Genomic DNA, 25,776 nt, shown 5'->3' on the forward strand with positions numbered 1-25,776 from the left:
AATAAGTGAAAACGGTTAGGGGCAAATTTGAAAAACAAAAATCCAATCGACCCAAAGTCTATTGTTACTCGAGGAGTTCTCTTTACAGAGTAAAAAAAAAATTATTATTTGTGACAATGTTTAGAATAGTTAGGAGATCATATCTACAAAATATTAGCCTAATCCGAAACTTATAAATGCCCTAACGATTTTGAGTTTGTTTACGTGTCGAGATAAGATATGTCTCATTAACTTATTAAGAGAGAGAGAAAAAAAAAATATTTAAGATATTGAGGAGAAAAATAAAATAGAAAAAGAGATGAGATATTAAGGAGAAAAAAAAATGAGATACAGTAAACACGTTTGTACCCATCCTTTACCTCACTTATTACGTTATTTTGTTTATATATTAATGAAATAATTGAAAAAGGGTCTCCCCTAAATACACAAAAAAAAAAGTCAAAGGTTTGAGAATTTTTTTGGTGAGACCCTAATTTCCCATAGAAATTATCACTAGACTTTGTTTATATATTAATGAAATTTGTTATCTGACTTGTGAATTTGTCTTTAGTGGGGGTATCTAATGTTCGTTTTAACCCTTCACACTATCAGTTATTACATATTTTTGTTTTGGTAATAACTGAAATAAGTGAAAATGGTTAGGGGCAAAATTGGAAAACAAAAATCTAGTCTACCCAAAATCTACTCTTACTCAAGGAGTTCTCTTTACAAAGTAAAGATAAACGAAGTATGCTTTGTTTAACACTAACAAAATGAAATTTCTGTCAAACAAAATTAGCTACTACAAGAATAATTTGATCAGGGAATGTTATGTAATAATATGTATATGACTGTAGGCCTAGCACAGTAATAATTTACCAAAGTATTTATTCTTGTTGTCTTTGTTGCCTTCAACCTTGCAATCCAAAATTAAAGCTTCCTCATAAACTTGAAATTTTTCTTTAGTATCCCATCTTTTTTAACCTCCACAACTGCTCGAGGCTTAGGCTTAGGCTTAGGTGTAGGCAATAACTCCAAATCGTTTTTAAACTTTTCCACAGAAGCTCCTATATTTGCAAACCAACTCACAAGCCATGGATAGAAGTTAGTCATTAATGTTCTAAATTACTTCGACACGTCACAGACGGGGAATGAAGAGAGTGATGGGGTTTAAACACCGATACCAATCGATTCCCCACTACACGGATAATTTGTATTTGAACAATAACCACTCCAATCAACAATCTAAAATATTTCTTACAACCAAACTAACATACCCAACTCACTAAACAACTATTAACAACAGATAATAATATAAAGCAGTAAAAGCAAACCACAACACAAAGATATATCGTGGTTCGGCCAATGGTGCCTACTTCCACAAGAGCTAATCTTTTTATAAAGTGGGAAAGAAGATTACAATCACTCCTTGCAGTCTCTCACCTTACTAGATCACTCCTCTCTCTTTACAGGCTTGTATCTCTGTAAAGGTTAATTATCTCTCAATCTTGATAGCTTTCAAGATTGGGCTTTCTCTTACTTTTGTGTTGTCTCTCGTGTGTTGGGTTTTGCCAAAAACCCCAACATATAATGCAAAACTCGCGGTTCTGCAAAAATAGAATCATGCTAAAATTAGGCATGGCGCGGGCGCGCTCAGAATTGTGCTACAACGGGTGCGGGACGCGCTCTTACCTTGGACGATGTCCAGGCGCTTGAGCGCATGGTGCGCTTCAAATTTGGCTGTGGAGGGTGCGGGGCACGCTTCAAAATAGGTTGTGGAGGGTGCGGAGTGCGCTCTTGTCTTTTCCACACAAGCTGAACTGATTTCTCTCCTCTCCTCATGTGAGGGATAACTCCAATAATCTCCCCCTCCCGAACACTGAGGGGGGATACCTCCATGCAATTTCCAAATCAACAGGAGGAGTCTGCTACCATTCGGCGGTAGCACAGCAAACATCAAACTTACCTTTCGGTAAGACCTTGGTCATCATATCCGACCCGTTCTTGTCGGTATGGATCTTCTCAATGCACAACTGCTTGTCTTCGAGTACTTCTCTAATCCAATGATAACGCACATGTATGTGCTTGGATCTAGAATGGGAACTCAGATTCTTGCTCAAATGGATGGCGTTCTGAGTGTCACATAGAACTACAAACTATTTCTGCTTTAGCCCTAGTTCGTCAAAGAACCTCTTCATTCATAGCATCTCTTTACAACACTCAGTGGCTACAATATACTTGGCTTCTATAGTGGAGAGGGCAACACACTTTTACAACTTTGATTGACAAGAAACTGCTCCCCCTGCAAAAGTAATTAGATAACCGGAGGTGGACTTCATCGAGTCAACATCACATGCCATGTCTGCATCAATGTAGCCTTCAAGTAAGAGCTTACTTCCACCAAAATACAAACACGATTTGGAAGTGCCCTTGAGATATCTCAATATCCATTTAACACCTTCCCAATGCTTTTCCTCGGATTTGACAGAAATTAGCTTACAACACTAATGGCGAAAGTAATATCCGGTCTTGTACACACCATTGCATATATCAAGCTGCCCACTGCGGATGCATAAGGAATCTTTTCCATCTGATTCTGCTCATGCTCACCCTTTGGACACATCTCTTTGGTCATGCGGAACTGGCCACCAAGCGGACAACTGACTGGCTTCGTTTGATCCATGTTGAATCTCTTCAACACCTTCTCAATGTAGCTTTAGCTTTCTTGAGAAAGCCACAACTTCCCACTCTTTCTGTCACGAGTGATCCGCATCCCAAGTATTTGCTTTTCTTGACTCAAATCCTTCATCTCAAAGGACTTACTCAAGTCTTTCTTCAGCTTGGATATCTTGTTGATGTTTGGGCCAACTATCAACATATCATCCACATACAACAAGAGCAAAATAAAATCCCCGTCTGAAAATCTCTAAACAAACAAACAATGATAGGAAGCAGACTTCTTGTATCCTTGCTTCGCCATAAAGAAATCAAACTTTATGTACCACTACCTCGGTGCTTGCTTCAACCCATACAAGCTCTTTATCAGCTTGCATCCTAGGTGCTCCTTGCCTTTGACCTCAAACCCCTCTGGCTAGTCCATGTAGACATCTTCTTCAAGGTCTCCATGAAGAAAAGTTATCTTAACATCTAGCTGCTCAACCTTTAGGTTCATACTTGTGGTCATACCCAATACCACCCGGATAGAAGTCATCTTCACTACAGGAGAGAAAATCTTATCAAAGTCAATCCCTTTTCTTTGACCGAATCCCTTCAAAATAATGCAAGCTTTGTGCCTTGGGTGTGGATTGTTCTCCTCATGCTTGACTCTGTAAATTCACTTATTCTTGAGAACTTTTCTTCCTGTCGGTTTCTCAACTAACTCATAAGTGTGATTCTTATGCAAAGAATCAATCTCGTCATGCATGGCCTTTAACCACTTCTCTTTGTCTGTACCTTCAAGAGCCTCTTGATAGTACATAGGTTCTCTACCATCAGATAGTAAAACATACGTATGTGGTGGATACCTGGTTGAAGCTAGTCTTTCTCTGTCTGACCTCCTTGTCCCATCTGCTGGTGCCTCAGGAGAATGCACTTCTACTTGCTCTAGCGGTGGTTCATGCATTTCATATGCATCTTCTATATCAATAAGTTCTATCTCATCATGAGCAATAAGATTCTCATCATGAGCTTGAAACTCATGGTTCTCTGCATTCTCAATGCTTTCTACACGTTCCACAGTAGGAACTTCTGGTTTTGAATCAACAAGATCATTGGTGAAAGCATGTAGCTTCTCACCCTCCTCAAAGTCTGCTATGGTTTGGTCTTCTAAGAACACAACATCTCGACTTCGGATTACCTTCTTGTTAATTGGATCATAGAGTTTGTAACCAAACTTTTCATCTCCAAAACCCAGAAAAATGCACTACTTGGCTTTGTCATCAAGCTTAGATCTCTCATCCTTCGGAATATGCACAAATGCCCTGCACCCAAATACCCTCAAATATCCATAATCAACATCTTTGCCTGACCATACTCTCTTTGGATAATCACTATTCAGAGGCTTTGACGGCGATAGGTTGATCACATGCACGACTGTATGCGTATTGCTTCTACCCAGTAGGTTCTAGGTAGCTTAGAGTGAGATATGATAGTACATCTCATCCTCTCTACAATGGTACGGTTCATTCTCTCTGCTATTCCATTATGTTGCAGTGTCTTGGGAACAATCTGCTCATGACAAATCCCATGACTCTGGCAATACTCTTCAAATGGCCCAATGTACTCACCCCCATTATCTGAGCGAATACACTTCAACAACTTTCCTGTCTCTCTTTCCACCATGCTATGGAATTTCTCAAACACGCCAAGTACTTCATCTTTGGTCTTCAAACTATATACTCATATCTTTCTTGACGCATCATCAATGAAGGTCACGAAGTATAAAGCTCCCCCATGGGACTTCACTTTTATAGGACCACATAAGTTTGTGTGCACTAGTTCAAGGACATTGTCCTTTCTGTGAGACGGGAATATTTGAAAAGACACCCTGTGTTGCTTTCCTACCAAACAGTGAGTACATGTATTTAAATATATGTGTACCTTTGATGCCTGACAAGGCCTTTTGCTTAGCAAGAACTTCTATCCTTTTACGCCCATTTAACACAATCTCTTATGCCACAGTTCGAAGGAAGCTTTTCTTTTGCCACATTCACTTCTGCTTTACACAAACTAACCTGTGTTTTGTAAAGAGAGCAAGTTTTCTTCCCTTTGGCTGCTACAATGAAACCTCTTCTCAGTTTCCATACCCCGTTACCAAACGAGTTTACAAAGTCATCGTCATCTAACTTCCCAGCCGAAATTAGGTTTAGCCGTATGTCAGGAACATGTCTTACATCCTTGAGTGTCAAGGTGTAGCCAACATTGGTTTCTACATGAACATCTCCAATGCCTATAATTTTCAAGACACCACTGTTACCCATCTTCACTTCACCATATTCACCACAGCTGTAGGTAGTGAAGAATTCTCTGCGATTGGACGTGATAGGATGCTCCCCGTGAACTATCACCCACTCAGATCCTCGGGCATGAGGTACTAAGACAAAGACACACACCACAATCGACACAATTCCCACTAGATCGCCGACTAGTGCGGGTAGTATCTGCTGTGTTTACTTTTTTCGTACCATGTCTTCATGTACACAGTTATTCTTCTCATCCCTCTTTGTGTTCTGCACTCATATCTGAAGTGACCCTTGGTGACATAATAGTAACTAAGGGTGGAATTTGAGCCGAGGGCTCGGAGCTCGGCTTGGGCTTGGCTCGTTTAAGCTCGGCTCGAGCTCGCTCGTTTACTATATGAGCCGAGCTCGAGCTCAAATTAAAGCTCATGTAACAAATGAGTTTGATGAAGCTCGGCTCGATTAGCTCAAACAACATATTTATAGTGTAAAATAACCAAGGGCTCGGAGCTCGGCTTGGGCTTGGCTCGTTTAAGCTTGGCTCGAGCTCACTTGTTTAATATATGAGCCGAGCTCGAGCTCAATTTAAAGCTCGTGTAATTAGCAAGCCGAGCTTGAGCAAGGTAAAACTCGGCTTGTTTAGCTCGAATTCCACCCTTAATAGTAACATTGCCTCTCTGCCTTAGGAGTTCTAGCTTCACCACTAGATTTACTTCTGTCATCACCTCTAGAACGAGATGGTTTTTTGTTTCTACCTCTCTCCCGTTTCTCTATGACAAGGATCTCTGAGTGATAGGAGCTGCCTTTTGAACTCCTTCTAGTCTCCTCATTCAACAAAGACGCGATAGCTATCTCCATGGTAACGATTCCATCCTTGGCTACTCCGTGTAGAGAGACTGCTAACGTCTCCCAACTTTCGGGTAGAGAGCCTAATAGAAACAAAGCCTCAACTTCGTCTCCTAAATTAATCTTCATCAAATGTATCTAATTGATGGTATTCTATACTTCATTAAGATGCTCAGACATTGAAGAACCTTCTTGGTATTTCGTGTTGGCAAACTTCTTAACGACTAGTACTTTGTTTCCGCCCGACTTCCTCTCATAGAGGTCTTCGAGTTTCTTCCACAAGGCAAAAGTTGTAGTCTCTTGGGATACATAGTGAAAGACACTGTTGTCAATCCACTGTCGAATGTATCCAATTGCTTTTCTGTCAAGTTTGCTCCACTCAGCCACAACAACCATTTTCGGTCTTTCTCCGTCATTCTCAATGGGTTGTGCCAAGTCCTTGCAATAAAGCAAGTATTCTATTTTGGCTTTCCAAATGGTGTAATTCTTCCTATTCAGACTCATCATGCGAGTGTTCATGGAATTGTCCATCTCTACAAGTTATTTAAACTCAAATATTCTCTTATGAGTTTTGTCAAACACCTTTCGACCAAGATTTGGATAACACCCTAGGCTAATCTAACCTGGCTCTAATACTACTTGTTGGGGTTTAAACACCGATACCAATCGATTCCCCACTACAAAGATAACTTGTATTTGAACAATAACCACTCCAATCAACAATCTAAAATATTCCCTACAACCAAACTAACATGCCCAACTCGCTAAACAACTATTAACAACAGATAATAATGTAAAACATTAAAACAAACCACAACACAAAGATATACCGTGGTTCGGCCAATAGTGCTTACTTTCCCAAGAGCTAATTCTTTTATAAAGTGGGAAAGAAGATTACAATCACTCCTTACAGTCTCTCACCTTACTAGATCACTCCTCTCTCTTTACAGGCTTGTATCTCTGTAAAGGTTATCTCTCAATCTTGATAGCTTTCAAGATTGGGTTTTCTCTTACTTCTGTGTTGTCTCTCGTGTGTTGGGTTTTGCCAAAAATCCCAACATATAATGCAAAACTTGCGGTTCTACAAAAATAGAATCCTGCCAAAATTAGACATGGGCGCGGGCGCGGGGCGCACTCTTACCTTGGACGATGTCTAGGCGCTTGAGCGCGTGGCGCACTTCAGATTTGGCTGTGGAGGGTGCGGGGCGTGCTTCAGAATAGGTTATGGAGGGCGCAGGGCGCGCTCTTGCCTTTTCCACACAAACTGAACTGATTTCTTTCCTGTCCTCATGTGAGGGATAACTCCGAGGGAGTTCATTTTGGACTGGGTAGTCAACCTTCAACTGACCAGTCTCATATGCCTTACAAGCTAATAGAATCGTTTGTGCATGTCCTTTAAAGTGGTAAGGGTTCATAACAAATCCGTCAAAATGCTTTGGTGGTCTACTCATCAAATGAGTCATTGTTTTGCAATTCAATACCCAAGCATTTTCACTGTAAGCCAGGGACGCCTTCTCATAGTTGGGTTTACCTGCCATTTGATTATAGCCTGGCTCATTAAAATAAGGCTTCTCATTGAGAACAAGTGCTTGAAGTGAAAGCAGGACTTGGAGTGGTTCTATCTCTCGCTCCTTATACCAACCCATGTGTTCAACAGACTAAGACAAACAAAACCGCTATGGTATAAGTTGGGATTCAACCTCATGCCGATTGCCGAATGATTTATAATGCACACTAGGCGGCTGAGCTGGGTAGTTTTTGGTGAAACAGAAATCGAAGAAGAACAGCCCAATATAGTAGGGGGTACAGAGCGGTCCAATAATCACAGCCCTTAGGAGATCAATCCTGTTTTCATAAACTCGTACAAATATTGTCTCAGGGAGATTTTCCTCAAGGATCTTCCACTCCTTCATGATTTTCTTCGTAATGTCTTCTTTGCAATCTTTGCCTTTATGATTAGAGCTAACATATTGGTGGTCTGAGACATCACTGACGATATCAAATTGCTTGAACTTCGCCATTGCTTTAGCTATCTCGGAAAGGTCTAACCATCTGCAGTACAATTATGCACTCATCTCAAATCAGATAACAAAGATCATATGAAATTGTTGCAAATGAACAGGCTAAACAAGTTCGTATTATCCTACTGACAACAAGCATATATAGCTGGATCATACATGAATCGTTACAAAGACTCATTGTGATTGAATTGTGTGATCAGCGTACTTCAGCATGCAAATCACAGAGTTAGATAAAAGGAAGTTTGCTAAATAAAATGTGCGTAGAAGCGTGGAAATATATGGACACCATACGTCCATACATATAGTAGACAATTGTTTAGACGATAAAAGTACTAATAGCAATTGTTAAGAAGCATGAGCAATCAATCTGCTTTGACAAAAACGTCCTTTACGCAAAATACACAATAATGTGAAAGTTTTCTCATGTCAAAAATTAAAAAATAAAAAAAAAAAAACCCTCATTTGCTGTTTCATTATTAAAAGCAATATTTTAATCCTTATTGCTACTACATACTGCTGGCCTTTTAATCAAGATCCAAAAAATTAAAACCAGTTTATCTATACGAGTGTACATACTACGTGCAAAATAGCAAGCTAGGTTTCATAATGACAATAAGAGAATAATCACGCACACATAAGAAGTAGAGTACATAGTTAAGAAGATTGCACGTACCCGTCGTATGAATCTTGGTTTGACTGGAAAGGAACTCTTAAGAGTTCATCAAAGTGTTTGCTGAAGTTGAAAGAAGCTAATTAGCAAACTTTCGATTCCCACTGCCCACAAGTTATTTCTAAATTATCTTCATCCTCAAAAGGAATAGACGTGCCCAACTATACTTAAAGTCCACCAAGATTCCTAACATGGTACGTTAATAAGATTGGAGGTTGTGTTTTTTTTAAAGGTCCCTCAAAGTTGAAGATGAAGGCAAAGAACTGGACCCAAGTGCTAAAATTTGGGACTGCAAAAGTTTAATCGGTATTGGTCATCATTTCTTCCACAAGTAGTGATGGCCGAGTTCACTCAAGTTTAATTAGGATTCTAGGCAGCCCAATTCGAGATATTCTTCGGCGGACAACCTCCAAAGAAGGGATGCGAGTACACCAAATAGGCCGTTTAGAGAAACGAGCATGCATCTCTTTACACGATACATTTTTGTTAGACAACTACAACATTTTTTCTTGGACAATGCGGCAGATGACTCTGCCTGCTTATCCTAACTTTGTTGAATTGCTGTGTTTGGTTTATCGCCATAGCAGTCAGTTGTGAGTTGTTACCGTATATTAGTAAGACAAAGCCCTTTGCAGAGAAATGAATGTAAAGAAAGTTACTCGTGCCATGGATTGGAGAGACATACTCCCTGTCAGTACTACGTACCGTTTGAGCATTCTTGGAGAGTTGGAGTGGATCCATTTCAAGCATTAACACAAACATAAGACTATCACTCAGATTCCAAACAACCAACCTAGTTTCAGTATATAACTAACACAAACATCCTTAGATATATATTATAGCTATACCCTCTTGGCTCTATTTTTTGAGCCTTCACAAAGTCTCCAATATTTGCTAAACACTAGGGATAATTCCAAAAAAAATATGAGACTTTTAAAGATTGGACGCACATGCAAGCATTAAACTAATAAACTAATCTTAAAATCAAAATATTGATACAACTGCATTAAACTAACCTCAAAAAATAATTAACGGAAAATCAAAACTTGAATGCAAATACATCAAACTAACACCAACAAATAATTGTCGAGAAATCAGAAACTAGGTGCAAATGCATTGAACTAACCCTCAGAGATTAAATTACCAGAAAATCGAAAACTAGATGCAACTGTATTGAACTAACCTAAAAAAAATAACTAAATTGCAAAAAATAATATTTTCAACCAAAAACGATTTTTCTAAAATCCTTACGCCACAAAGAATAGTTTCCACACTAATCTCAGGTGAAGTTTAACATAACAAAGTTTCTTTCTAGAAAATGATAATGAAACTACGAAAGAACAAATGAAAAAATGAATTGAGTTGCTTGAACATTTACTTTATGCATTTGTTAACCACACACATGTGGGAAAAAAAGGAAAAAAAAAGTAAACTAATCATAAAATAAGTAATAGTGTACACAAAAACAAATAAAATTGTATTGTATGCACTATATATATGGGCCTAATAAATAAAGTTGAATCAATTTGAGGTGCAAAATTTAGTCATAGTTAAGGATTTCAAAAACCATAGGCCACAATAATAACGACATATTCTAATTAAATTTATGAATTTTATAATTTCCAATTTTAGCAGAATAACGAGATTCAATTAAAACGGACGTTGGCTTAAATAAATTATATAACTATTGATTTAGTTAAAGTAGACGTTGGGCTTAAATAAATTATATACCAAACCAAACCAAAACAAATTACATATGGAAAATTAAATTATACAAAAAATAACATCACAAAATATATAATAGCAACTGAAAAAAAAAAAAAAAAAAAAAAAAAAAAAAAAAAAAAAAAAAACAAATATTTTCAAATATATATAATGCTACATGAAACTAACGTCAAAGAACAATTAACGAGAAATAGAAAACTATATGCAAATACATCGAACTAACCTCAAATAATATTTAACGGAAAATCGGAAATTGGATGCACATGCAAGTATTAAACTAATCTTAAAAATTAATTAATAGACAATCAGACTATTGATACAACTGCATTAAACTAACCTCAAATAATAATTAACAGGGAATCAAAACTTGAATGCAAATACATCAAACTAACACCAACAAATAATTTTCAGAAAATTGGAAACTGGATGCAAATGCATTGAACTAACCCTCAGAGATTAAATTACCAGGAAATCGAAAACTGGATGCAACTGTATTCAACTAACCTAAAAAAAATAACTATAAATTGGAAACAGGATGCAAATGCGTGAAACTAATCTTTACAAATAATTAACCAGAAATCGGAAATCGGATGCAACTACATTGAACTAATTTCAAAACATAAATTTGATGCAAATGCATTAAACTAACCTCAAAAAATAATTAACGGAAAATCGAAAATTAGATGCAAATTCATTGAACTAACCTCAAACAATAATCAATGGGAAATCAGAAACTAGATGCAAATACAACCTCATCGAATAATGAATGAGAAATCGGAAACTGGCAGGATGCAAATGTATTAAACTAATCTCAAAAAATGATTAACGGGAAATCGAAAACTGGATGCAAATACATTATTGAACTGAGCTCGAAGAATAATTATCAGGAAATTGGAAATTGGATGCAAATGTATTAAACTACAACAAAGAATAATTAACAAGAAATCAGAAACTGGATGCAACATTGAACTAACCTCAAAAAATAAATAACAGAAAATCATAAACTGGATGCAAATGCATTGAACTAACCTCAAAATATAGTTGTGTTATATGTTGTGGGAATGTCTTAATAAGTATAGTTTTGCATTTAAAACGGTGTTTATCTTATCTTTTTTGGTATAATTAGGAACACCTTGCTATTCAAGTAGCTTTAATATGAACTTCATCTTATTAGACAATTTCACAAAACTTCAATCAAACTTCTATTATTAAACAACAAATGAAGTTGAAGGGTTTTATCAATGGTGAGTTATTTTTTTTTTAATAGAGAGTACGTGAGGTTTTCATGTTATAAGAAATTTGGATGAGTGAGCAATATAATATATGTATATAATAGTCATGCATATATAGTTGCATATATTTTACAGAATAATTAATATGACAGGACCCGTTCATAGATAATCTTTGAAGATCCCACATAGTGAGTCAGGTATATAATTTAAAGAATATTTAACAGAAAATCGGGAACTGGATAATCTTTGATGATCCAATATAGTAAATCAAGCATAATTTATTTTTATGTCATGTTTGCAAGGACACTACAGAGGTAGAAGTGTAGAAAGTTTGTATCACACCACATTGGATAATTAAAAAGAAATCGAAAACTAGATTCAAATATATTGAACTGAGCTCAAAGAGTAATTAACGGAAAATCGAAAACTTTATGCAAATGCAATAAACTAAACTCAAAAAGTAATTAACTAGAAATTGGAAACTGGATGCAACTGTATTAAACTAACGTCAGAGAATAACTAATGGGAAATTAGAAATTGGATGCAAATCCTTGAAAAATATTTAACGGTAAATCGGAAACGGTATGCAAAAATGCATCAAACAAACCTCAAATAATAATTAACGATGAATCAGAAACTGGATGCAAATGCATTAAACTAACCTCAAAATATAATTAACAGGAAATCAAAAACCAAATGCAACTACATTGAATAACCTCATAGAATAATTGACGGGAAATCAGAAACTACATGCAAATGCATTAAAATAACCTCAAAGAATAGTTAATGGGAAATAAGAAACCGAATGAAATTGCATCGAACTAATTAAAACCTTAAAGCATAAATAATCATAAATCATAAACTAGATGCAGATGTATTGAACTAACCTCAAAGAGTTATTAATGAAAAATCGAAAACTTGATGCAAATGTAATGAACTAATCTAAAGACTAATTAACGAATATAGAAACATAAAAAAATGGATGCAAATGCACTGAACTAACCTCAGTGAATAATTAACGGGAAATCATAAATTAGATGCAACTGCATTGAACAAACCTCAAAAAATAATTAACGGTAAATTGAAAACTTGCTGCAAATGCATTAAACTAACCTAAAAAAATAATTAATGGAAAATCAGAAATTGGATGCAACTACATTGAACTAACCTCAAAGAATAATTAACAGAAAATCGAAAACTGGATGTAACTGCATTAAACTAAAATCATATATTAACTAACATACCGGGAAATCAGAAATTAGATGCAATATCCTTGATGAATATTTAACGAAAAATCAAAAACTGGATGCAAATGCATTGAAATAACCTTAAAGAATAGTTAACTATAAATCAGAAACCGAATGTAACTACATCGAACTGCCCTCAAAGCATAAATATTCGGAAATTGATTGGAAGCCAGATGCGAACTAACTTCGAAAAATAATTAACGGAAAATCAGAAACTGGATGCAGATGTATTAAACTAACCTCAAAGAGTAATTAATGGAAAATTGGAACCTTGATGCAAATGCAATTAACTAATCTCAAAGAGTAATTAACGAAATATTGAAAACTAGATGGAACTGCACTGAATTAACTTTAATGAATAACTAACAGGAAATCGTAAACTTGGTGCAACTGCACTAAACTAACCTCAAATAATAATTAACGGGAAATCAAAATCTTGATACAACTACATTGAATTAACCTCAAAGAATAATTAATGGAAAATCGGAAACTAGATCCAACTACATACATTGAACTAGCCTCAAAGAATAATTAACGTAAAATTAGAAACTTGATGCAAATGCATTAAACTAATCTTGAAACATAGTTGTATTATATATAGGGGGAATATAATATCTCGACAAGTATAGTTTTGCATTTTAAGTAGTGCTTATTATAATTACTTTATTATAATTGGGAATGCCTTACTATTTAAGTAGCTTCAATATCATCTTCGCCACATTGAACATTCTCACAAAATTTCAATCAAACTTTTATTATTAAACATAACAACAAAAATAAATCGATGGGTTTTACCAAGATTTGGTGCTTTCTTTTGATAGAAAGTGGTGCAAGAAATTTAAACAAGTGATTAATATAATTTCCATATCTCATAGCTATGAATAGTTACTACTATTTTTTAAAATAATTTAATATAACGACACCCGTTCGTAGGACGGGTTCGAAAGCTAGTATATATTATAGCTCTACCATTTTGGCTCTATTTTTCAAGACTTCACATAGTCTCCAATTTTTTATAAACTCTAATACTAATTATGAAAAAAAAAAATGAATTCCAAATTAGGAGTTTCCATTATTCATGTAATGGGGTTCAACAAGGAGTCCCACAAAAACAATCTTTCTCCATTTTTCTTTTAAATTAAACCCACGTAGAAAATAACTCCAAAGAAACAAAACCCCTATATCAGAGAGTTACAAGATTTCATTTTTTTTTGCACTAAAAATTGTTAACAAAGTTGGATCAATTATAAACGAGTTTCGAGTACCCAACTTTTAAGTTCTAACAGTAATAGGTATCTGATTCTGAGAAGTCAAGCAAAGATATCTTTGGAGAGACATTCAACCCGAACAGTGATCACTATTTAAATATTAAGGCCGAGTTCAATAAGGTAGATGATCATGTTTGTGACATGGTGATTTCACTGTCCTGATACTTATATTTTCAGCAACAATATCATGTTTTATTATCTCAATGTCAAGGGAAAATGTCAATCACGTGTTTTTATATGATGACAACTAGACACGATAATAATGAAAATAACTAATGATTGTTATGAGAAAATGATAACTTCTAAGACATGTACACCTTGCAAAACATATATTAGGTAAAATATGAAACATCATTATTCTCAAATCTATAGAAGGCCTAAATCTCTTTGTACTGTATAGATTATCGAACTAATCATATGTTACTATGTAGTGATAGTCCATAACCTATTAAAATATTAGACTAAAAAGAGAAAAATCACATAATGCTCCAAGAATGTTTAGATTTGTGTGTAAGGTGGGGTTTAATTTTGGATCAGTGAGAAAGGGAAGGATTTCTTGGAAGATCACTCTATTAGTGACAAAAGCAAGCTAAGTAGGTGATGCAACTGCATTGAACTAAGTTCAAAAAATAACTAATGGGAAATCACAAACTGTATGCAAATGCATCAATCTAACCTCAAAAAATAATTAATCAGAAATCAAAAAATTAAATGGATACAACTGTATTTAACAAATCTAAAATAATGATTAACAAGAAATAAAAAACTAGGTGTAACTGCATTGAACTAATTTCAAAGAATAATTAACGGTAAATTAGAAACTTGATGTGAATGCATCAATTTAACCTCAAAGAATTATTAAAGAAAAATAAAAAATTGTATGCAAATGCATCAAACTAACTTCAAAATATAATTAACAAAAAATCACAAACTATACGCAATTGCATGAAACTAACCTTAATGAATAATTAATAAGAAATCGGAAACTAGATGCATCAAACTAATCTCAAAGAATATTTAATGAAGAATTAGAAACTAGATGCAAATGAATTGAACTATCCTAAAGAATAACTAACGGGGAATTGGCAACATGATGCAAATGCATTGAACTAACCTCAAAGAATAATTAACGGAAAATTCGAAACATGATAGAAATATAATGAACTAACCTTAAAGAATAATTAACTGGAAATTTTTTTATGATCCAACATTGTGAATCATGTACTTATATGATATTTTTTTAAAAATCATGTTTGCAAGGAAACAACATAAGGATTAATAGAATTTGGTATTACTAATGGAAAATAAAAAAACTAATGGGTTACTAATGGAATTATATTACTAATTGGAAAATCGAAAACTGGATGTAATTGCATCCAACTAACCTTTAAAAGTAATTAACGGAAAATCGGCAACTAGATGCAAATGTATTTAACAAACCTCAAAGAGTAATTAACGGGAAATCTTTTTTTTTTGCTAAAGAGAATTGTATTGATTAAGAAAAGGTTACAAGTTTCAAAAAAGAGTTAAAGTTAATATAGGTATCATGTCTTCATTTCTACAGATAGCTAATTTACAAATCTATAGTATGTAGGTCATATTAATGTCTTCTATCCTATATAGAAAATTAGGAGTACTAACCCACCATTTGTTTCCCCCTTTGCCAAGGTGACAACAATTTTAGAGCAAATGTTTGCTCCAAAGTTTACCTCTCGACATGTGCTGGTGATTAGAATCCAATCGGCTAGATGATTGACTTTTTTCCATGCCACTCGCACTCACCAATGCATTTGGTTGTTATTAAATGACTTCATTGAAGCAGTGGAATCCGACTCCACCCATATATGCTTCCATCCCAATTTCACTATCTTGCTAATGCATCCAACTAACCTCTAAAAATAATTAATGGGAAATCAGAAAATAGATGCAATTGCATTGAACTAACCTCAAAGAATATATAGTTAACGGAAAATAAAAAATTGAATGCAAATGCATGGAACTAACCTAAAAATATGATTAACGACAAATTAAAAACTTGATGAAATTGTATTTATCTAACTTTAAAAAATAATTAACGGAAATCATAAATTGGATGTAAATGCATTGAACTAACATCTAATCAAAGAATAACTAATGAGAAATCGTAAACAGGATGTGAATGCATCAATCTAAAAAAAATTAAAAAACTATAGCAGGAAATCGGAAAATTGGATGCAAATGCATTAAAAAAAACTAATAGGAAATCAGAAACTAGATGTGAATGCATCGATCTAACCTCAAAAAATGATTAACGGAAAATTAGAAAGTGATAGCAAATACAACAAATGGGTTTTTTTGCAACGTTTTTATTTTCGACGCTTTCAAAGGGTTGCTAATACACATCATTGGCAACTTGAAAGCGTAGCAACTCTATTTGGGTAGGGTGTAATCAAGACAATATCTGCGACGCTTGTAAGCATCGTTGATAATTTTTCTGTACTTAATATTTTTTTAAAATATTTTTAAAGTTATTTGAAGTGTAGTAGCTACGCTTTTAGCGTTGCAAGTGGTGACCTTATTCAGCAATGCTTTCAAAGCGTTGGGGAAACTTTGATTTTTGTTTTATTACTCCCAATATTGGCTACGCTTTGTAATCCGTCGTTGGTGTTACTTGAAGACATCTTAAATATATTACATGTATTCCATTGTAGATGCTCTGACGCTAATATTTCATTGGACCGCAGCCATTTTTGCGCTTTTATTTTCATCAAAAGTTGAAAAATAAAAATCGGAAACAAAACATAACCCTAACACTCTCTCTCTCTCCTCCCACACCAATCTCCCTCTCTCTCTCTCTCCATCTTGACCACCATCGCACCACGCCACCACCACAACAATCTCTCTGTCTCCGCTCCACTGAACCACCACCGCACTAGGGAACTGGAAGGAACAACGACTAACGCGAACCCAAGCATCAAACACGAACCCCCATCGAACCAGCAACCAAGGTTAGCAAGTTATCACCAATTCCTTTCCACATGCTTTCAAATCAGAAGCTTAAAAAAATATTCTTTGAATGTTTAAGTATTCTTAATATTTCAAAATGGCGATATTCTTTGAATCATTTAGTTCTTGTGATTAAAGTCGTAAGTTTAAGTTCTCGTGTTTACATTAATTAGAGTAATTGATGGTTTGCCACACTTGCAATAATTATCAAAATAGAGTCAGACTAGAAATTATAGAAGAGAAAGGGATAGAAGACCTTCTGAGGTTGTGAACTTTGAAACAATTATCTCTAAGTTGTTTTTTAATTCAGAACTTTCAATTAAGTTTTTTATGTTTCTTAAAGTTGTGATTGTTTTGAGGTTTTGATAACTTTTTTTCTTTATTTTGGTATAGTCTAGCCTAAAGTATTTGTCTCAGAAGAATTATCGAATTCCACGTTCAATATGAACCTTGGAGCTTGAGGCTTGCATTCGCTGAGAAACTTAAAAGCCAAAACTGCAGGTTCTTTTTAACTCTTAGTAGAGCGATAAGCATCATTTTTTCAAAAATGAATCTTAAAATAACCAGAACTACTAACAGTGGGACATTTTCCCCAAGTTCTAGAAATTGGGTTAGATCGATTTACAGGTCATGCATGTATATTAATTTATTTAATTTGGTGGTATTCTGCGAAATAGGGATGAAACTATGAAGATTGTTGAAGCATGGTAAATTAACCAGAACTGCTAACCCTTAAAAGTATTGTCACTACCTTAGTGACTCATTGTTTCTAAATAGTATGCTCTCTGTCAGGCTAATTAAGCTATCAAATGTAACAACTTAGACAACTTTCACAGAAAATGACCATTTCCCGTTTCTTAAATATCCTTGTCAAAAAAATTGACTCTAGTGTGTCTACTAATCAGCTGATGTTTGATGGTATTGCATTTGTCTAGCTCAATACTCTATTTCCTAGCTAAAGTTCATCAATTTTGCAGATGTAGAGCTTCATGTTGCCTGTGTCATACTGGTATGTTTGTTTGCCCTCCAACATTACGGAACACACCGGATGGGCTTCCTGTTTGCTCCAATTGTCATAACATGGCTTTTATGGATTAGCTCGATTGGTGTATATAATATTTTTCACTGAAATCCTAAAGTATATCAAGCACTATCTCCCTATTATATGTATAAATTTTTGAAGAAGACACAAAGTAGAGGGTGGATGTCATAGCAGGTACTAATTGTATATACGAGCAGAATCTTTACTTGCACCTTCTCATTATCCATTTCTTTTCTCAGTTCTCTTTTCCATTCTTGTAGGTTCGGAAGCTATGTTTGCTGATTGTGGACGCTTTTTAGCATTTATCAATCAAGGTAAGCAATACCTTGCTGCACAATCAATTTCCACTCTATTGTATGTTTTGTATTCCCAAACTGATCTTACACTTTAGCAATAGCAAATCTTTATTTTCAAGGAAATTTTTAATGGACAACATTTTTCACCCATATGTTAGACACATGTGAAAACACTCTCATAGCTATTGTGTAGTTTACCGAAGGTAGGGTGCACGACACTTCCATAATGTATATTTGTTACACTTTATAGTTGCTGGGTGTAAAACAATTTAGGATGAGCACTTTGTTATCCATCAGATAGGTAAGTAGGAGAAGATGAATGCTAAATCATAAATCGAGCTAGTTTAGTCTTTTTGGAAAAATAATCTTAACTGATACAGCTCAATCTATTCTGTTTGAAAACAATGAGTCATAATTAATACTCCTTATAGGCTGTGGGTTGGAATCCTGCATATATTCTCAATTTTTTTTCATTTTTAATCCATGTTAATTTATATTCCTAAGTGATCAGCCTAAGCCCTATTTTAACCTTTTTATAGCTTAGCCCACAAAATTATATCCTAGATCTATGGTTCACCCCTCGACATCTCGAGGAGTCCAAGGTATTAGTCCAGGTTATGTAAATGCTTTGTGTCTGGGTATGGTACCTGTTTTGGCTCAGAGGGTCTTTGCCTTGTTTCTGACCTCTTCATGTCGTGTCTTCTTATCTACGTGATGATGATCTTTTTTTTAGACATGACACTGACATGTAGACACCTTAGAAAAAACTTAGGAAAGAACTTAACTTACAATGCCCCACGGAGAATTGTCAAACCTATAACCAATAGAAACCTCCGTGTAGCTCAGATTTGTGACTACTAGTACTTGGCACATCTCCTGGAAATCTGTTACTATTTCATTGATGTGGGTTTTAGATTACTAGGACATTTTTGTATTACAGGATTTAGCTTTTTACCAACACCTCTGAGTTGGTCTTTTCCAGTTATATATAGATTGCTAAGTGAAGCTTGAGAAAGAAAATAGAAAGTCTGATGATGATGCATTGATCATATGCATACTCATAAGACATGCATAGTATAAGACGTGCACACTAATATCTAAATGCTTTACGAGGACAAGGTTGAGGATTTATAAAATTGGAAAGCAACATCTGAAGCTAAATTGAACTTTATCATGGCGCACATTAGGGCCAACTTTACTGTGGTATGTATTTACATATTATAATGTGTTCATATCTATCTTTATCTATGGTATGAAAATATCTAAAGTTTTATGTATGTTGGTTTTTGTTTTGAATTTTTTTGATATTTTCTTTTGCACTTCCCTTGGATTAATGTTGGAGTATAATCTAATATAAAGTGATGGATGTATTATGATGGAATCTACTTGGAGGATGGGTTGGGGGTTACCCTCTGTCAAATTGATTTTATAATAGTTTTAATTGTTTTACGGGTAAAAATAATTGTGTAGGATCTGGTACATGAATGGGAGCTTTGAATGTTTGCACTTCGGGCAAAAAAAATTGTGTAGGATGTGGTAGATTGATAGATTATTGTACTCCCGCTAGGATTGGTTTGAATGTTTGCTTTACAGGTCTGATGCACTTGCAAACTTTTATAAGAGATTATAAACTCCGCCTGAGTGGGTTGCTTGTGACTTGTACGTAGGTACTAGGTAATGTTTGAAAAGTATAGATGGTTAATTGTGGGAGTATGGGACATGGTATCAAGCTAACCAGAGACCCTGAGTTCTGAAGCTGAAAATGCATGCTATTGGAAGGTCTCAAGACTGATTCAGAGAGTTCATACATTATTGGGAACAAAGTATATTACTAAGAAGTACAAACCAAAGCAGATCATATATATGAATTCAGTCTATTATAAACTAAGAATTACCATCTGTTTCACTAATACAACCATTTCCCAATTTGAGAGTGAAGTGCCGCATTTAACTGCATACCTTAACCGTTGGATTGCTCCACCTGAGTTATACATGTCTATGAGCCCTAAAGGTGCAAATTAAATCCTAGGTGTCACCACTGCACCTTTTCTTTTGCATCTTTTGCATCTTACAGGAGGTTTGAATTTTGGAATTTCTTGAGTTAGTTAGATATCGTTGTACATTAGTCTTTAGTGCAAAGTAATGGTTGAATGGATTAGGCAACAGTGTCATTGTCTTGACCTGTATTGTACATGTGAATGTGTAATATATATGTCATAGTTATTAGCACTTCTAGCATTGAACTATTCACCTATTTTGTTTTACTCTTAAGTGCATGCAATGCTAAGAAAACTAATAGAATTGAAGTTTCTCAACAATAACACAAGTTACGTGGAATTGAAAATCATTTTTGAGTGTATATTTTGTGGGTGCACATGTATTAACTTAGACATGTTGAATTAATAGTCACTTAAACTCTGTTTGTCGTTTCTTGGGGTCCCATATATAACCATTTTTTTTTTTTGGAATTGCGGAATGGTTCAACTTCACGAAAGTACTTTGCAAAAATGGATTTGGGGTTGAAAAGTTAGGAAGACGATCATAAATGCAATACTTAGCCCCTAAATTTTGTAAGCTTAGAAAGGATGCGATTATTGTAAACTTTTATCCCTAGCATAGCAAGGCTATATGAAAATTATTTAGGATATTGCGATTTTTCTACACTTGGAACTTATGAAATTAAATCTTTTGTTAGTAAAATGTTTTTGAGTGTATAAAGTTTTATTTAGGCCCTTTGTTAAATGAATGTATGAAAACTGCAATTAGGAAATTATACAGGGAAGAAGAAAAGATCTTCTGCAACACATTAAAATGGTTGCAAATATAAAAGAGTGATTGCTACGCTTTTGAAAGCGTTCTGAAGAATACCATTTGTACATGCAAATGGTACTTTTACAACAGTTGCAAGCATGGCAAATAATAGTACTCCACCATAGCAAGTAGTATAACATCAGCAACGCTTCCAAACCGTAGCAAAACTAGACAATCAACAACATATACAAAAACGTTGCAATTAGTTAAGCTTTTGCAACCCTTATAAGCGTCCGTAAACATTTTTAATGGAAATGATCAAAATAAGAAAATAAAATAAGCAGCAACGCTTTTATAGCATTAGCAACGCTTGAGTCCGTAGTTGATGTGAATACCTTTTTTTTAAAACCGCTTTGTAGGGTAAAATTAGTTATCTTACGTAACCGGCAAAGAATAATCAACAAGAAATCGGCGGCTTTTAAAACCGTTGCTGATAATCGAAAATTGGACTCAACTGCATAGACCTAACCTCAAAGAATAATTAACAGAAAATTGGAAACTTGATGCAAGTGCATCGAACTAACCTCAAAACATAATTAATGGAAAATTGGAAACTAGACGCAATTGCATGAAACTATGATGATAACGTACAAGAGTTTTGTGGAATATTCGCAAGTCTACATGCAACCAAACTCGAGGATGAGTTTCTTTCAAGCCGGGGAGTATGATGCGTGGGCATAGAAACTTCTAATTATATTATTAGTAGTCTTATAAATTGAATTTGTAGAGTTTCTTATTTGTTCTAGATCTATGTTAATTAGTAAGGTTTCTATTTTGGTTTCTAAATAGAAATAGAAACATTGGTTATTATATAAAGGCAGCTAGGCCTTCATTGTTAGAAGGTTGTTATTAAATATTTATTCTAAAGAAATTGTTCTTCATGATTGAAGATTTATTCTAACCTCAAAGAATATAATTAACGGGGAATCGGAAACTTGATGCAAATGCAATGAACTAACTTTAAAAAATATTTAGGAGAAAATTATAAACTAAATGCAAATTGATCGAACTATCCCCAAAGAATAATTAACCAGAAATTGGCAACAGGATATAAATGCATCGAACTTACCTCAAGGAATAATTAATGGGAATTCAGAAACTAGATCCAAATGCATCGAACTAACCTCAAAACATAGTTGTATCATATATAATGGGAATGTCTTGACAAATATAGTTTTGCATTTAAAATGGTGTTTATCGTAATGTTTTGCTATTTAATTAGCGTCAATGTGATCTTCGCCTCCTTGGGCATTCTCCCAAAACTTTAATCAAACTTATATTACTAATTAAACAACAACAAAAAAGTCGAAGAGTTTTATCAAGAGTGGTTCTTTCTTTTTATTGAAAGTGAGATTTTCACATTGCAAGAAATTTGGATGAGTGATCAATATATATAATATTCATATCTCATATTTATGTATAGTTGTTAATATTTTTATAACGGCACCTGTTCGTATGACGGGTTCGAAAGCTAGTGTTATCTAATGCTTGAACTAATTAAGCATAGAGAGTTCTAAAAAATTAAAGCCACATTTCCCTACAAAACAATTCTTAAAACATTTGTGCCTTTTTTTTTTCTTCTGTATGTGAGCTATCCGTCAGTTACTATTTTGTCTTTGTTGTCTTCAATCTTCACCGAACACCCAAAAAGCCTCTTTAGTTTGGCAAAGGACTTCTTTGCTATCCCGTCTCCTCTCTTCATAATAACACCAGACTTAGACAAGAACTGTACCTCTGCTCTGTACTTTTCCACCGGAGCTCCTTTATCTGCAAACCAATTCAAAAGCAGCGGATAGAGGTCATGCATTGATGTCTGAAATCGCTGTGACACTCTGTAGACAGGGGAAGAAGGGTTTTCACTATGTACTACATCACCAACTTTCACCTCGCCAGCCATGTAGGCCTTACAAGCTACTAAAATGGTTTCTGCTTTCGCACGAAAGTGCTCATTAACAAATTCTTCAAAATGCTTTGGCGGTTTCTTCAGCAAATGTATCATTGTTTTGCAAGTCAGTATCCATGTGTCTTCACTGTAAGCCACAGCTTGCTTCTTCAACAAAAGTTTAAACGTTTCAAAACCTGGCTCATTAAAAAAAGGCTTCTCATTGAGGACAAGTGCTTGAAGCGAAAGCAGAACTTGAAGTATCGTGGATTGATTTTTGTTCCACCTTGGTCCGCTCCATGTGTTTAAGAGGCTTAAACATACATAACCACTTGCATACAAATTAGGATTCAGTCTCATGCCAAAAGAGTGATAGTACACAGTAGGCGGTCGAGCTGGGTAGTCCTTGGGGAAGCAGAAATCGAAAAAGAAGAGACCATTATAGTAAGGAGTGGTTGGCGGTCCAATTATTACAGCTCTCAGCAGATCAATTCTCTCCTCGTACACTCGTACGAAAATCGAATCAGGGAGATTTTCCTCGAGAATCTTCCACTCTTTCATGATTTTTTTTGTAACTTTCGCTTCCAATTCCTTTCCTTTAAGATTTGAGCGCGCATAGTGATGATCAGATATTTCACTGACACTATCAAATTGTTTGAAATCCTTCATAGCTCTAGCGATCGAACTAAAATAGGTCTGCCCAACAATCTTCACTCTAACCACTTAAACAATTTGGGAGTAAACTGGCATAATAATGTCCCGTTAAATAAAAGCGATTTAATGACTAAATAACAGGTCAATTTTCCATTGTCCGCAGATTTTTCCGCTACAAGATACAGCAATGCAAATCTTAAATTACTTTTTTTATGTACGGTTTTGTCCTTGCTTTGTTAATTAAATTACAAGTAAATTTGAATTAATATTAAAGACAAGTATGTTATTTAGATTCAACAACAAAAAAAACACATGTGCAGGCACTCCGCACATGGCATTCCGCACATGCATCGTGCTAGTTATATCTAAGTGATTAAATGCACAAGGAAACTTTTCCCCAGTTTTTAGTAAGAGATTTTTTTGACTCAGAACATTTAAGGGAATTCATCTCCCGCTTAAGAACAATGTAGGAAATTTTAGATAGGGAGAGAATTGAGGGGAATGTTGTAGAATTCCCCTAGTATGTTTTCTCCTTTAAGAAGTGAGAGTTTGCCTGGAAGAAAGTCCTTGTACAATCAAACAAACTCAAAAGTTTTTCATCCTACAATTTGTTCTTATAAATTACGTGGCGACTAGTATACACAGATCATCTACAAAAATTAAAGCTGTGTTTATGTACCACTTACGAGATATCAAGAAAAATGTACATACCTGTTGATAGGATCTTGGCTTTGCAAATTTTCTTTACATTTGAGTTCTGGTGCTCTGAACCATCTTTGCACTACTCCTCAAAATGTTTGATGGGGATGAAGAAAGTCTTTGTAACAACCTAACAACTACATATTGACGAGACTATCTGCTAGTAAACCTTACTAACTATAGTGATTTGAACATGGAAATTTATAAGTTAATTAAAAATGATTCTTCCCTTTATGGGGATTTGATGTTGATGTTTACTAGCTTAATCCCACAAGGAAGCTTCGTGATTTACTTGAAGTAGTCCGACCTGGCTGCCTGGACCACTTCCTTTATCTTTTTTCTTGTTCTCTTTTCTTTTCTTTTTTTGGTCAAAAGCGAAATTTTACATGACTGAGGCTCAGTATGTATTGCGAATAATTTACATCCTGGAATCAAAAAACTTTTTTGTATAATAATCTATAGAGTATAGAAACAAACTATCATAATACATATTTGTATAGATAGTGTCAGTTGAAGCAAACCACAAACCATTTTCTTTGCCCAATCTATCTAATACAACATTAAAGGGCTCAACACCTGTTCAGGCCTAAACATCCTACTGGAGTACTGGTACAGTCCAATTGTCCAAATGAATATGTTGATTGCTGATTGTTGATTGTGATAGTTATATTGAGGAACTATATTCCTAATCTTAAAAGTTGTACTTACATCATTGTTTTGAGCGTGATTTGACTCTGCGTTTAAACTTCACCCACATCGCGAATGTGCCGATCTTTACTAACTCTACTATTCTACTTAAAGAACATGTATTTGCCGCGCATTTAATTTACCAATTTAATTTTAGCTGTACAATTAGACACTTTCCTGTCGACACTTAAACATAGCAAATTTTTTGAAGTTATTAAGAGCATCTTTAGGAAAACTACCAAAAAAACACTAAAATTTTGAACAAAAAAAACACCAAATCAAAAAAACACCAAACAACTTTAGGAGCAACATCAAATTTTCGACATCAAACTACGCGGTTTTGGATAAACCTCGCTATATAGTCCACGCGGTTTTTCCAAAACCACACCACTAAAGCCCAACTGACAGGCACAAGTCCACGAGGTTTTGAGAAAACCGTGCCATGTATGTACATAAACTTTTTTCTTTTTTTTATTTTCCAATCTCTGGCGCGGTTTTCACAAAATCGCGCCATATAAGTCCAATTGGAAGCCCAAACCCACGTAGTGTTGGAAAAACCGCGCGATTTTGCCAAAACTGCGTGAGTGATTTAATACAGCACCAAACCTGGAACCAAATATTGGGCGATTTGATATTTAGTTTGGTGTTTTTTTGAAAATTTGGTGTTTGATGCTAGAGTTGATATCACTCCTAAAGATGCTCTAAGATGAACACATATAGGTAGTGAACCATCTGGTAATTAATGCCTAAGGCAGAAATTAGAAAAACTTCCTC

General features: G+C 34.9%; 2 pseudogenes across 4 annotated transcripts; both read right to left on the reverse strand.

Moving 5' to 3' along the window:
• Positions 1-909: 909 nt before the first annotated feature.
• On the reverse strand, positions 910-7,804 carry LOC147480573 (putative ubiquitin-conjugating enzyme E2 38 pseudogene; annotated as a pseudogene).
• A 13,690-nt stretch (positions 7,805-21,494) lies between these two features.
• Positions 21,495-24,553, reverse strand: LOC147480574 (putative ubiquitin-conjugating enzyme E2 38 pseudogene; annotated as a pseudogene). 4 transcript variants are annotated; one of them, XR_015204999.1, is made up of 2 exons: positions 24,328-24,553; positions 21,495-21,544 (listed from the first exon to the last, which is right to left on the reverse strand). The product of XR_015204999.1 is annotated as a putative ubiquitin-conjugating enzyme E2 38 pseudogene, transcript variant X4 (transcript). The 4 variants fall into 4 exon arrangements; XR_015204998.1 differs by lacking the exon at positions 21,495-21,544 and adding an exon at positions 22,461-23,677; XR_015204997.1 differs by lacking the exon at positions 21,495-21,544 and adding an exon at positions 22,461-23,684.
• Between the last annotated feature and the right edge of the window lie 1,223 nt (positions 24,554-25,776).

The sequence above is a fragment of the Coptis chinensis genome, chromosome 8 (assembly GCF_015680905.1).
Source record: "Coptis chinensis isolate HL-2020 chromosome 8, ASM1568090v1, whole genome shotgun sequence".
In the NCBI taxonomy this organism is placed as follows: domain Eukaryota; kingdom Viridiplantae; phylum Streptophyta; class Magnoliopsida; order Ranunculales; family Ranunculaceae; genus Coptis; species Coptis chinensis.